A 14,484-nucleotide genomic window follows, 5' to 3' on the forward strand; every position below is an offset into this window, starting at 1 on the left:
CCAATTCAGTTGTATCCAGGCAGCTCTTTCTTTCCTTCTTTCTTGTCTTAAATCGCTGAGCTCAATAGCTAAACCACACATACGTTCACGCAAGGCCAGAGTCCTGAGGAGAAAAATAAACTCAAGTGTGTGGCTGAGGTAAACACCTGAGCTCATGATGTAAATATGGTAAGTAAGCATCGGGCTTGACTATAAGGGCATTGTGGTAACTGTAAACATACTCCGGCCCAAGCATCATTTTTGGTAATCAAATTATGCCATGAAGTGATTCAGGATTGGCATAATGGGCATTTCTGAGGCCAAGATGTTGTGTGCAAGCTGGGAGAGTGATTTTTTATCTTGAAATGCATCTGCATTTTAGATCTGTGGAGCAGAACGATCCCTTCTCCTCCTGCATCCACGAGCAAACATGTGCACGCCGAGCGCTCGGGTACAACTGCCTTTGCGCACAATCAACCGAGCGCATTTCCTTCCCTTTATCTTACAAAGACACATGCAAAAAGAGCACCAGCGCATATGGTGCTCATTTCTGCACCCGTGGCCTAATGCTCTTAAGTTCTTTCTTTGTTCTGAGCATCATTGTTTTACAGGGCGAGGTGGGGGGGGGGACAAAGCAGGGCTGTGTGCACATGCTGCTGTTTCATAAGAAAAAAGTGGAACACTGCAGCTATTGTGTTTGTCACCTCCTAACTCTCCGTATCCTCAGCACATTTGTGGGGTCACGAACAGCAGAGGTGCTTTCAGTGGAGGCGAATCAATCATGAAACCACTCCTTCCTCTGTAAGTGATGTTTAAGAACTGATCCTCAAAGTATTGTCATAGCAATATTTTTTTATTGACAACATTTAGGTCATGTCCTCTGTTATTTTTCTGGGGATTTAGCAACCTCAAAACCTTCTATAGTCACAGTGTGTACTCGGATTGCAGCACCTGTTTACCTGAATTTCATTTCAAGTCTGCGAGGTAGAAAATACAATTAAATAATTCAGTGTTTCCTCATACCCTGGCTCTGATACACATTAGAGATGGTCCAGAGATACAGCATGGTCTAACCTCGGAAATCAATCTGTGCAATTGATCCATGCAAAGCACGATGCCTTATACGGCGTTTGTGCTGTTTGTGCCTCCAAGAGTTAGCATCTGCTTATCCAAAAATATAAATACAAACCCTGCGTCACACTCAACTATTTTTAAAGTTGTATTACTTCCCTGATAGCCACAAAGGGTGAATCTTCTTCATACTTGTCACAGTGCTAGCAGCATTTTTGGCTTGGGAAAGTACCTCAAGAGCTATTAGGTCATTTGAAACTTTTCTTAATGCCACCACAAGGTCCAAATTTAAATTTTTCTCCATTGTTAGCATGTCATGATTCCCATTTGCAATTTACAGAGGAGAGCTCTTGTTTTTTAAAGTAGCTGTTTAGCATGTTAGTTAGGCTATGTATAGGAACGCCAGGGGCTAGTTCCTACAAACAGATTTACATGATTTTAATTAGCAATACATAGTAAAATAAACAAACAAACAAACAACAACAAGAACAAAAAAAACATAAAGAGCAGCACAAGGTGTTGACCTGGCCTCCAGATTCACTAGATCCTGAAATGAACAAGTATCTGTTGGATGCACAAGAACAAGCCTGATCCACAGAGGCCCCTCCTCTCACCAAAAGGCCCCCACTAATAAGATCCTGTCGCCAGACAGAGGGCACTGACAGAAGTGTCCATTCTCTGATGAGTCACAACTGTTTCGGAGGCACGAGGGAGACCTACATAATATTAGGAAGGTAGTCATAATGTTATGCCTATTGGTGTACTAGTATGACTCATATTAACTGTTTGCCATGTACAAATTATTCAAAGAACCGTATCAATTACGACTACCGTTGCTTTGTCCAAATTTAAAAAAACAAAAAAAAAAACAAAACTCAGTCTTCCACATTTTCCCTACATATTAAACTCTGAAAACACTGATGGAAAATTGGATCCTTAGACTTAAATATGATGGTAATTATTAAATCAGCATCGCCTGTCCAGACAAATTGTGCCAATGAATGTCAGTGACAGTGCTATAATTGATCATTGTGGGTATTTGCCATGTTATGATCTCTTACTTTAGGTTAATGGCGCTTCTGCCATTGCCAAGACACTGTAATTGAAACTTTTGGGCCTACTGACTTGTCTGTGAGCGAACAGCCCTTATTTTAGTTCATTCGATCGCTTATGACAGATGATCTTCTTTCAGGGGCCCTCAGAAGGATAACCAAACAGAGGCACTTTAGGCATTAGGAGTTTTGCACAAGTTCCTTGCAGAGTTGACATTTTTTTTTTCCTTTAGGACTGTGGAGTGGAGTGGAGCCGGCAGTGGCCTGGCGTCCCACCAGCACACGGAGGCGGACAACAAGCCAAGAGTAGATGTGCGACCGTGTCTTAAAAAGGGAGGGGCTTGAGCGGGCATTCAGTTTTTATCATTGAGCGTAGTGGAGGACCGACTGCAGACTGGCTGTCTCTCCTCTCCTCTCCTCTCTTCTCACTCGACTCTAGAGTTCTACTTTGTCCCGTTAGGATCCGCAGGTAAGCGCCAAAAACTTTACTCAACTCTTTTTAGCGCGACACCACACCTCATTTGGATGTTTAAAGAAAAGAAAAAGTTAGGGGTGATGCGGCGTGTGAAAAACATGATGCAGAAAGTGACGCTGTGGCAGACTATCACACTGGATCTCCGCTGTGCGCATGGGCTCCACTTTTCAGAGTGTCTTGGCTGCGAGCCGCTCCCTCTTTTGTGCGCTTTTCACGCCAAGTTTACGCAAAGTTAAGGCACGATCGCGAGCGATACCCCGGGCCTTCTGCAGTGCGGGCCATCCGGCTGTCATGTTAATGTGTCTAAACCCGGATTGCACACAAAGCAAAAGCGTATCCCCGCTTCTGTTATGCGCGCCTCTCATTCTTATCGAACAAAGTGTGAGGGGACGCAGGAAGAAGGGGTGTCTCCAAACGCCGGTCAGCCAAGTTTGTCATCTCGGCAGCTGGCATGACGCTCACTACGGGCTGGAACACATTTTTAATCTGCGGGATAAAGTTGCAAATATAGAACAGACAAGTTTGGTTATTCTCTGCAAATAGCATCCTTCATATTCTAAATGAAAGCTGCTGTGCTTTTGACCTAAAACTGCAAAGTGTGTCGAAACCTGTTGGTTAAAAGTTGGCTATAAGTTAGGATGAGTCTCTTGTGTTTACCATCACATCACATGCACCTCAAATATTAAGTCTGACCACAAGATCATGTTGAGATACAGCATTATCTTTCGGCGTGTAAGCCCCAAACGCATCCAGCATCTCCTGCAGACGAAGCCTCAGGGCAGCCTTTCATAGGGCAGGCCTTGCTCACTGGCAGATGAATCCGCTTCTCATCGTTTCAAGGTATCACATTCTTCGCAGTCCCACCAGCCCTGCAGCAGAAAACACTCCTCGGCTCTCATTGTGCTTGAGTTGGGCATAAAGTCTTTTGATCTCGGCTTTATTACACACCAGCATGTGTGAAATTGAAGCATGGCAAATGGAAGAGGGTGAATAGGGAGCCGCAGCGGGTAGCTCTGGAGGGTGTTTTAATGCTTTCGGGGCAAGAGGCGGCACAGTAATTGTCCACGAAACTGAATCTGATAAAGTTGTGCAGTGTTTGGAAAACACGTGGAGAATGCCCTGCACTCCTTATAAGGTGCATGGGCCGACCTGGTGACAGATGATTGGAATAGCCTCTGGAATGTGATGCATGAAAGTCTGTTGGTTCCCAAAGTTTTGTAACCACACAGGTTTGTCTCAGCATCATCATCATTAACACCAGCCAGTCATAGTTCATGCTAACATCTGAACTGCAAATAAACTGGATGCAACATCATTTATTGCATAAGAGCACAAAAGGAAGAAAATTTATATATTACTTCCTCTAGCTACCGAACTGTCCATAGCATTTTAGCGTTAGATTTTGTTAGCTTACTGGCAAACTGTTTCAAATAGTGTCATCACTACAAGCAAAATACTTAAGTTGCTTAAATATAGCCTGTAGCTCATAATTTTAACCGTTTGCCCATTTGTTTTAGCTATTTGAAATATTTAGCATTGCTTTTAGCTAACTATTTCAACTTTCTGTATGTAACTTTTGACTAACTGTGTCAGTTATCTATCCGCTACTCTTAGCTTAATATGTCAACAGTTCATTCACTACTTTTAGCTATTTTGAATATTTCTTTTAGCAAAATATTTTCCAAAAAAATGTATACGTAACTTTTAGCTAACCATTTCAACTGTCTGTGACTTTCAGCTAACCTTATTTAAATCGTCTTTCAGCTAAAAGTCACAAACTGTGTAAACTGTTAATCCATAACTTTTAGCGAATCATTTGAACTGTCTGTGACTCTTAGCATTTGAAATGTTTTGTTTAGCATGATGTTTTAGCTCTTCGCTAACGATTTGAACTCTTCATCTGTGCTTTTAGCTAACCATTTCAACTGTCTAATCTGTGACTCTTAATTTAACCTTTTTAAAATGTTTCTCCATGAGATTTAGTTAACTATTTTAACTCTTTATTCATTGCTTTTAATTACTTGAAATATTTGCCGGCAATATTTTAATTGTTTTCACGTAACTTTTAGCTAACTATTTCGACTTTTAATAAATAAACTGAAGGCTGCTGAGGCTCAGTAGGTAAAGTGAGTTACCTGGTCATTGCACAGGTGGTGATTTGAGACCTATGACATTCTTCACTTGCAAAATTCTGTCTTTGAAATTGATATTTATCATTCACACCACAGTTTACCTGAGATCAACATATTCTCTTTCTAGCATTACATATTGTTTTTGCAAAACGAGGTCCCCTTATGGCTGCCACTCTTACTTTAAGTACACTGTTTCAGCCATAGATTCCGCACTTATCACATAATAACTTCATCAGGGTTTATTTTAACAACTTATCCATTTAATTTTGATGTTCAAATTGTGCTGCTAACACAGCGAATTGTTTCCTCACATTGCCAATTACAACACGAGGCTTCTTTGTATTATATTGTGTTTTCAGAATTGCTCCCTAGCAGCTAAACAATCGTATCCACAGTTTTACATGCATGTTCACACATGGGTATTCTCTCACACAGCTGTTTCTTGGCTGAAACACACCTAAAACTGCGGGCTTCAAACTGAAACGCATGTAGGTAGTCAAAGGGGGATTTTATAATTGGCACGATATGATATGGCTGCAGAAGTATTTGGAGGTAATTGCACAGAGTGATAACAGAGGTTTGGCAGTGTGGGTCGAGAGCCAGGGCCAGAGTTAGGGCTGGGCGGGCAGGATGTAGGGAACACTGCCATGCATTTCCGGAGTCTGGCTCTGGGCTGCGCAGTGCGGTGGAGGCTTCTAGTTACTGTATGTTGGCTCCCTCCTTCTCTCTCCATCTCCTTTTCCATCCCATCACTCTCTCTCCCTCTCTCCTTCTCTCTCACTGATTAAAGTTTGATGCTGGATTGGTTGATTATTGTGGCTTATTCTCATCGCAATCAAGAAAGGCGAGTGAGTGCGCTCGGAGCATGCACACTTACGTGTTTACATGCGTGCAATTTATGTGGGTGCTTTGTTATAGTTTGATGCTAGATACTCATAATCCACCACAGTATCAAGTTCCAAAGCAAGAATTCAGAGTTTCCTAGCGAGGCAGTAGTTTCTTACCACCACTAAGAGAAGGCAGCCAACCAAGTGGCGAACTGAATTTGAATAGAATGGAAACCTGGCAGAGGCCATTTTCTAACACAAATGATTGTACCATTCCATTCTTTTTTAAATAGATGTTTACCTATACTGTGTTTCATGTTAAAGCTTTCCAAATGTGGTTCAATTTCCAGTGATCACACGCTGACATCTCAGTCCAAACATACATTGTTTCTGCACAGCAGGTGCCAGAGCTCTTTTCTGGTTTCTCCTCACACCGGACCAGTGAAAATATGTCAAGCATTGTTTCCTGTGATCCAGTCTTTTTTGCCCTATGGTTTTTGCGCGTCGCTCTCTGTGGGAATACGGTTTTTGCGATAAGGACGCAGCCAGCAGAACCACAAGCATGCCTGCAGAGCCACGAGCGAAATGAGAGCTTTCGCTTTTATCGGGGGTGTCCTTGTCATTAGCATCCCTTGAATGGAGTCAGTTTAGGTTTTAGGTTTGTGTCTTCTGGACGGCAGCAGGAACAGGAGCAGGACAGGCAGGGCTCGGCTCATTTCATGCGATTGTGATTGACGTGCAGCTATAGCGCTCATGGGTCTCTGGCCTGGGACTCGTGCCCCACAGCGCACTCGCTCCGTCCCCCCCCCCACCCTCCGCCTTTGAATTCGATAGCATGTAATTTGAATGCGCTTGCATCCAGAACCGCACAGTAAGTTGTATAATATGGTGAGCTTGGACGGACGCGCAGATGTCGGGCAGGAGAAGAATTCTTAACTCTTTCACCGGGTAACGACGGTCAGTAGGGCTGCGTGGCTGCTCACGAACTCGCATGTTCGTGAAACCTTAGATGATGTTTATTTATGAAGTGAGAGGGTTGAAAATCTTAAAATGCCTTTTGTTTGCCGTGTTCCCTGTGTGTAATGTAGCCTTATATTCTGTTTGTTGTTCCTCATTTTGCAGCCAGGCTGACATGGAACAGTTATGTCAGGGGAGCATGGTTCTCTTAGATGTTTCTGGAATTTCTTCATGGCACAATTAGTCTTTGGTTGTCTCTAGGGTGATAGAGAATGCTTAGTCCCATCTGTTTTTTTTGGTTTTTTTCCTGGCCTATAATAGATTCACCACCAAATTAAGCCATATTTGATCAAACCACACTTGCATAGCTATTTTCAAGCCTCATATTCAATACACTGTACATGCATAAGGAATTTGATAATGATCCTCTCTCCCAGGGTCTGTGTCTTTGCTTCCTTTCTTTCCAAACTAACTCCGAAACTTTGATTTTTCTGTCTGAAGCAGTCATGTGGGCACAAAAGACCTGTGTTGGAATTCCTCTGGGCTTTAGTCACACTCTGATGAAGACGGTTTGTTAGATCAGCCCCTCTCTCTCGTATCGTTTTCTGACTTTAAAGCGCGATCACTCAAGGCCAGATTGCCTAATAGGCAGCATGGCATGTCAGCGTTGGTAATTGGCGTATTGGTCCGCCATCTGCTACTTGCCAGATGCCAAGCTTTGCCAGAGGTTTTATAGCTTAAAAAAAGGACTGTTGTATTCCTCTGGCTTTTACTAAATCTTGAGTTCTTTTAGTAGAAGATGATTCAATTCACAAGGCAGCTTGCTTCATATCTCCTCAGGTAAAACCTCCTCTCCTACTCACGTGGTCTATGTTTCATGGGTTTTTTCGTGGATGATTGATTGTGTGAGAGTGAGGTCAGTGCTCCTAAGCAGCGCTCCTGATGTCATCCTACAAAGATGCATGTTCTTTCCCTCCATTCCCCAAAGCGGGTTATTCAGAGAAGTGTACAACCTTGTTGAGAGGGGACATTTAGCCTTTGGGCTTCTTCTCATCTGATAAAACAAGCACAGGAAATGTCTCTGCTAGCTGATTGGCCTTGTGTTTTCCTTCGGCGTCTTCCCACTGGGACCTCAGACGTGCACAGCGTGTCCCTGTGGCAGTGCAACCACCTTACATCTCCTAACAGCAGCTTTCCCTCCACCGCTCCTCTTTCCTGTAACGCCAATCTATTCCGCCTGAGCTCCTTTTCTCCCGAAAAGAAATGATTACTATAACGTTCATTCTCACTTCACCCAGCTTCTTCTCTTCGCCAACTTTCCATTCTTTTTCCCCTGTCCTCTCTTCACCTCCCCTCTCCTGCTCCTCCTCCTCCTCCTCCTCCTCCTCCTCCTCCTCCCTTCTCGGCTCAGCCTCTCGTCTTCCTCCCAAAGAGTCCCAAAACTAAACAAACATGGCTAATCAAGGGCCTGTCAAATTGCCGGTTAAAAGTCCCACATTTTAGGGTAATGGGGAATTAAGGGGAACGTGGAGGTAATAAGGTGATGTAAATCCCAGAGGAGTGTGTGAAAAATACCATTCAGTGTGAACACATGACGGGTGAGGTCATGTGTTTACACAGTTAGCAGGGTTAACCGCTCTATGAATCGCACGAGGGGAAACAGACAGGGCAGTGTGCGGGTCAGTTATAGGCCCGTTGGATTTATGCTCGCGGCCGCGGAGGTGCTGAACGTGTTGAAGTGTGCATGGCAGACGTGAAGGACGGCTTGGGTGTTGGACGTCTGCCATCCTGGGAGTGAGAGCGAGATCGGGCTCGTATGTGGTAATGATGGAAGTGAGGACTTAGCTCATACCCATAAAACAATCAGTTTGTCCTTACATGGTGATTCTCATGAGTCAGGCTTCTATTGTAATTCTCTCTCATTCTTTGGATGAGTTTCACGGCTGTTTTTGAACATTTATTTTAAGTCTTGTAAGTTTTGTTTAATCCAGTGGAGGCCAATCATCTTTGCTGCTGAATTTAAATTATTCTCTCGCCGGAAACCTTGAGTCTTCGCAGAAGAGCAAAAAGCACAGTGACAATTCATACTTCATACTGCATTTTATTGATGTGTTATCAGTTCTTTTGGCCTGAGGCAGTAAAAACAAAGTACAAACACATCACTACGAATTTAGTTTGTATGGCAAATGTGTTGCAAAGGTTGCAAAAGGTTGTATATCGTTTGTTTGCGACAGTGTAATTAATGTGAGTTCAGGTTTGTTCTCCTCCAACTCCTGAAAATTTCTAGCTTTTGACCCGCTAAAGCTTTCGCTATGTTCATTAGCTAGATAGTCTTTGTTTATTTGTTTTGCATTTAGCATAAGGAGTCTTTTTTGAGGGCGTCACCGCAATCAGAAATCTGTTAAGATGCTAGCTGCTAATTTGGCCATTCTGGACAGTAGCAGTGGTTTGTTAGGGTTTATTCACTGAAAATAAACTTAGACGATGAGACAATGATGAGAGCCATGAACCAGAACACCAAAAATATAGCTTAACAGTGCTAAAATCCATCGTTGTTTATGGGTCCTTAAGTGATCGCTGTTAAATTTGATATATTGCTATATAGCTATTTGATCCATGATTTGTGTAAAATTATTCCATATAGGAGCTTTAGGTCATTTATTAACAATCAAAAGTGTAAAAATTTTAATCAGCTTGTTTCGTCACTAAATACAATTCATTCATATTGTCTCTCAAACCTTCTCGCTGTGGTCCTTAAAGCGAGACACGTGTCTTAAAAAGCTCAGCACATTGTTGTAAATGGTCCACATCCAACTTTCCCACCTGAATAGGCCAGTCAGGCAGCAGCACAGTCTGAGGTCTGTAGTTGGGGCTGCAGTTGGGAGCAGTGGTAATTGTTTAAGAGTGCATTTATAGAGTGTACTCTTTGTGCCTGCTAATCAGAAGCATACTCAGGCATTTACATACGAGCCTCCGAGGATCGCTCAGGAATGTATTAAAAGGCAAGGCGGGAGGACAGGCGAGTAAGAGAGCCGGTGCTAGCGGGCCACTCCGTTGTTGCCATTTCTTTCCACTTCACATGTCACTGCCCTGTTTTGTTGGGGGGGAGGAGGTGGGGATTAAAGATAAGTGGGTGTGTGCGTGTTGAAAGTGATTAGGGCTGAAGATCAAAAGCACAGAATAGCTGATGCAGAGCCATTCCTCCCTGAACGCTGGTAACAAATGTAGAGTATGTTTAGGCACACTTTCAACATTCTCTTCCTGGGTCTTTGAGATATGGATACTAAGGGTTTCTAAAAGAAAAAAAAAAAAAGTATTAATCCAGCGTTACCATCTATCTACCTATCTGAGACCTTCATAGATTAGATCTGTTTTCATGGATTAATTTCAGTATGCATTAGGTAATTTGTCATTTTTTTCTCTCTGTACTTTAACTTAGGTCTGGCAAGGGGACAAGGAGAACAGAAATATGGCCTCAGAAAACCATTTTAATCAGACACTGCTCCGCAGGGACAGAGGTTGGCATACGAGAGCTCTTTACCTCATCAGAGCTCTGCCAGTGGTGATTGGTTGAAACACTCAGTCAGGTTTTTATTGAATAACCCCAGCTCTGTACTGGAGGGGCTTTACTGTAATAGAGCAGCTCCTCGGCCGCCGAGGTGACAGCCAAATGGTGCTTATTAAACTAAGGGCTGATTCATTCTATATGCCCTACTGCGGTTTAACCTTGTTGGAGGCTTATGGTTTGGCTTTAGTGCTGAGGTCCAGTCACATTTTTTATTTTTTTTTTATGGCTGAGATACATATGCGTAAGATTATCCTCTGATCAGACATCAGAGTTCACAAATTTCCTATATAAAAACCACTGCACGATTACAATCATTTAATGTGGAGAGTGATTTATTTCTTTTTACTTGGGTTGTAACATCCGCTTGAACTACAATATGCCTGCTCAGTAGTTTAGGCATCTTGGTGAGTGCATGTTAGCACCTCGACAGTACCAGAACAAGTCCTGAGATGCCATGCTGTTGAGTAATAATAGCTGTGGGTCCCATCGCCTCTGCTTATTTACTCAGTACACAGCTCTCTGCGCAAATTGAGCATGACATCTAATGGGGTGTGAGCTTGGATTAATTACCGCCGCATTTAGACTAATGGCTCCTTCTCTTCTGATTAATGATGACACGTGTCACAAAGGAGCAGGGCACAGCTAAAGCATATGAAGTGTTTTAATGCTAGAATAAGATATCTGCCACAGGAACGGTCAGGTTTTGATTAAACCTGCTCATCCGAAAGTGTTCTTTGTCGTCAGTAAATGCTGCTAGATGACTAGTTTGCTGCAGACTGCATTTAAAGGCATAACGGCGTGGCATAAACAGAAGGCGATACGATTATGAGCATAAAGTTACAAGACTGTGGACAGTGAAATTGCCTAAGGCCGTGAAACAAGGAAGTGGAAGTGGTGGATCTCGATTGGTGTTGTCATGCCATAGGTGAGCATCTGTGGCCCTAGGATTGATGTTTTGTTAGACCATTTTCAGCAGCTTTTCGGATGCCCGTTCAACATGCTCAATTGGCGTCAAAACAAGAATGTCAGAGAGATCCTTCTGATTTCCTCTACAGCGACATTCTGTCCGATGATTTGCAGCCCCCCCCTTTTCAATGACGAATAAAGACTGGTGTCACTGTGCCACCTGGCCACTGGTCCAGACACAGGAGACAAAATTGTCACTGTTGACCTTCATTGCTGGTAGTTGTTTGATGTTGGCTTGGTATGTCCAGGCCTTTATAGGTATCTGTTAAAAGATAGGTTTGTATGGAAGCTCCAAAGATTATCTTTAATATGTGTAGCAGCAAATTACATAGGTCTTGAACCAAAACCCCAAAACGATTTTGTGGGGATATAGTACAGTTTATGATTGTTCTTTGTTCGGCAAACACCTATGTAGACCTACGTCAATACATTGGTATATTATAGCCTCATGGCCTGAGATGGCCTGGCCTCATTTACGGGGGAACATGAGGTTTCAGGTGATTTTGTTGATGGTTTATTGGTTTAAAGAAGGTAAAAATACGCCATAAAGAGGGATGTGGTGATGGGCCCATTCTGGCTGGCCTCATTAAGCCTGCATTAATGAGAAACAAAACACCCAGACGACCCCTTAGAACAATGGGTTCTTGTTATCAAAGAATTCGCGTCCCATGTATGATGGAGTCTGGCCTGCGTCCTGACAGATTTTTCATGAAAATCTGTGTGCCTGAGTAAACCCCTGAGCCCCGCAGTGTCACTCACTCCTATGACAGCCACCTGGGAGGCCACCTTGGAAAATGGGCCCCTATTAGTTCAGGTTAGACTTAATGACCAGTAATGGTACACCGGCCAAGCCAAACTGTGCACAAGGGCCCTGGGCAGGCCGAAATGAAATACCAGTCACTCAAGCTCTGAACATAAACACAAGGTGGGTGGTGGGTGAATAGGTATGTCTGTAAGTGCCCGCCTGCATGTAAGAGGGGGGTTCACACGTGCATCTTTGTGTTCGAGAGCAAAGTTGACCCAGGTGGAGGAGACAGTTTTCCAACCAGAGGACACTGCTGAACCCCCCATGGACAGATTAGTGCTGCTGGGGGTGAGAGGGCTGTGGTTTTGGATTTATTCCCATTTAGCACTGCTGCTTTATGAACCAAATCTCATTTCCAGTTTTGCCATCAGCTAAAAAAAAAAAAAAAAGCTTGCAGCAACCTCAGCAGAGCAACCAGAGACGCCTCTTAAGAGCACTGCTCAATTATTTACAATTTCATGGCTGTCTGAGATATGTGTTATTCTAATAAATTTAGGAATTAGGCGGCTTAAATGCCGCTCATATATTAACCTCTGAAGCTGAATTTTATCCTCAATTTAGTGGTAAATGCCACATCATGCTAATGGCATTCAGTGATGATTGCGTCTCCCATGGTCTAAATAGTCTGTGGTCTTGAATTAGCAGAGGCATTAAAAGTAAGAAACTCCAACACTTAGCACGATATGATGTGAGCCAATCAGCCACTGAATAAAATTACTTTTAACTCCCAGGGAGAATGAGTTGCAGAGCTTCCAGGCCTGCTGAGGCAGACAGAGAAACACAGTGTAATCTACAATGGAGGAGACAAAGGCAGAGGAAAAGAGAGAGCTTTGTTATGTCTCATGAAGCTCTAGGGTTTCCTGGAATTTTTGGCAATGGATCCCGAAGTCACATAACCACAGAAAGAGAGAGAGAAAAGACAGAGTCAGACGTGGGGTATCTCTCAATGAAGGATGCAGTTCAAGTCTGCCACTATGTACTGCAGGTGCTTGCGCCTTCAGCTTCTGGACTGACAAAAACAACTGGCGCAATTGCACGGCCTCTTGTATATAGGGAGATTAAGATCTGGAACATGCTAAGCACACGTACGCAAATGGCAAGGACTTGTCTACATCCCGCAAGTGCGTGATCCCCATGAATGTACTCAACATGTGCAGTGATCTATCTTGGTCCTCAAGGAAGTGAAAGAGACCAAACTGTAGACATAAATCAAGTCAGAGTTTCCATGACCGACAAAAAAAACGGTGTCCGTGGAGGAATATGTACTGTTTACTCTGCTAAAGAAAGAGGCAGATGTGATGTGCAACCTTTGGATCACTCATGGAGGACGCATAAATAATCCCTGTCTTGAGTGAGGAGTTGACAGAGTTCAGCTACGGTAAACTTTATCTTGTGGTTTCACGCTATCGTCATTCTAGCTGCGAAGCTCAAGCTGCAGCCCTCGCTTGAGCTGCGTCAAGCTTTTTGCGGTGGTACGCGACGGAACGCAACTGCGCATTAAATCTAAGTCTTCCTCAGCTTGAAGCGCTCGCGTTCGCCCTCTTGATTCAAGCACGTTCTCTGCCTTAAAACCCCGGCTTGAGACTTTCACCCCGAGGCGGAGGGGGGTTTAGAGAGGCAGAGGACATGTAACCATCCACACTGGCTGGCTGCCATACTAATAATAACAGCCAGCACAGCCATGCACGAAAATGAAATCTGGTAAAGCTAGTGAACTTTAGCCCCGCGCAGCCCTGAAAGGATCTGAGGTATGAGAAGTGTGGAATGTATTCTTTGGAAGGAGAGGTGAGCTCTCTGTCACTTGGAGAATGTTGCATCCGCTGATTCGAAAGCAACGCTTATGCTTTAATATCTCAAAATCTGTTGCCGAAAACCAGAGAAAGGCAGTTTTTTTTTTCCGCAAAGGTACGGCTTTTATCGGAATTCCATCATTGTCTGAATGAAAGAGCTCCATGTGTCGAGTTCCAGGCATCGTATCTATCAACTGTTGTAGGTGGACTGGGATTAAGGCTGGTGTGCTCTGCTGAATTTTGTGCTGACCTCTGCAGTCCTTTGTCAGGAGCTATGATCTTGCTTTTCCCATTACAATCATTCTTGTTCTTGTAACTGTTCTGCTCCCCGTGCCCTTTGTGTTCTCGGTTTGTATTAGCTCGAGAAGTATTACTGCAACATTGGTGGAGTTAAGTATCGAATTTGGACCTAGAACAATACAAACTCTTACCCCAATGCACGAAAGGCAGGGAATTCAAAGCTGATGCAGATAGCGAAGATCTGAAAATGATCAAAACATCTACTCTGTGAAGGGTTATGAAATGGGAGATTCTTTCAACACGTTGGCTAATTGCCGGACACAGTTTAGCATTTCGGAGAGGTATGGCTTTAAAGAATGCAGTAGTTTGCAGAATACCGTAAACCTGTTGAACACCTCCTCCTGTCGTGGTCACTGTCATGGCCGGTGAAGCCCATTTATCAAATGTCGGCCGACGTCTTCTAGTCCCAGCACATCCACCATTAAGCAACTTTTCCCCGCATCAGTTGACCGAGGACATGTGTGCAAGAATACCCAGAGAAAGAATGACAGAATAAAAACATCCCTGGATGTCTCTGGTGAGAGGCCGCCTATTATCTTTATCGTCTTTTTTTTTTTTGGCT

General features: G+C 43.5%; 1 protein-coding gene across 1 annotated transcript in view; it reads left to right on the top strand.

Annotated features, from left to right (window-relative positions):
• The first annotated feature begins 2,427 nt into the window (after positions 1-2,427).
• cald1a (caldesmon 1a) overlaps positions 2,428-14,484 on the top strand; it is a 52,576-nt gene continuing 40,519 nt past the window's right edge. The window contains exon 1 of the mRNA XM_047575003.1: positions 2,428-2,571. The gene's annotated coding sequence lies outside the window, so the exon portion shown is untranslated. The remainder of the gene's footprint in view (positions 2,572-14,484) is intronic.

This window comes from Mugil cephalus, chromosome 22, assembly GCF_022458985.1.
Source record: "Mugil cephalus isolate CIBA_MC_2020 chromosome 22, CIBA_Mcephalus_1.1, whole genome shotgun sequence".
In the NCBI taxonomy this organism is placed as follows: domain Eukaryota; kingdom Metazoa; phylum Chordata; class Actinopteri; order Mugiliformes; family Mugilidae; genus Mugil; species Mugil cephalus.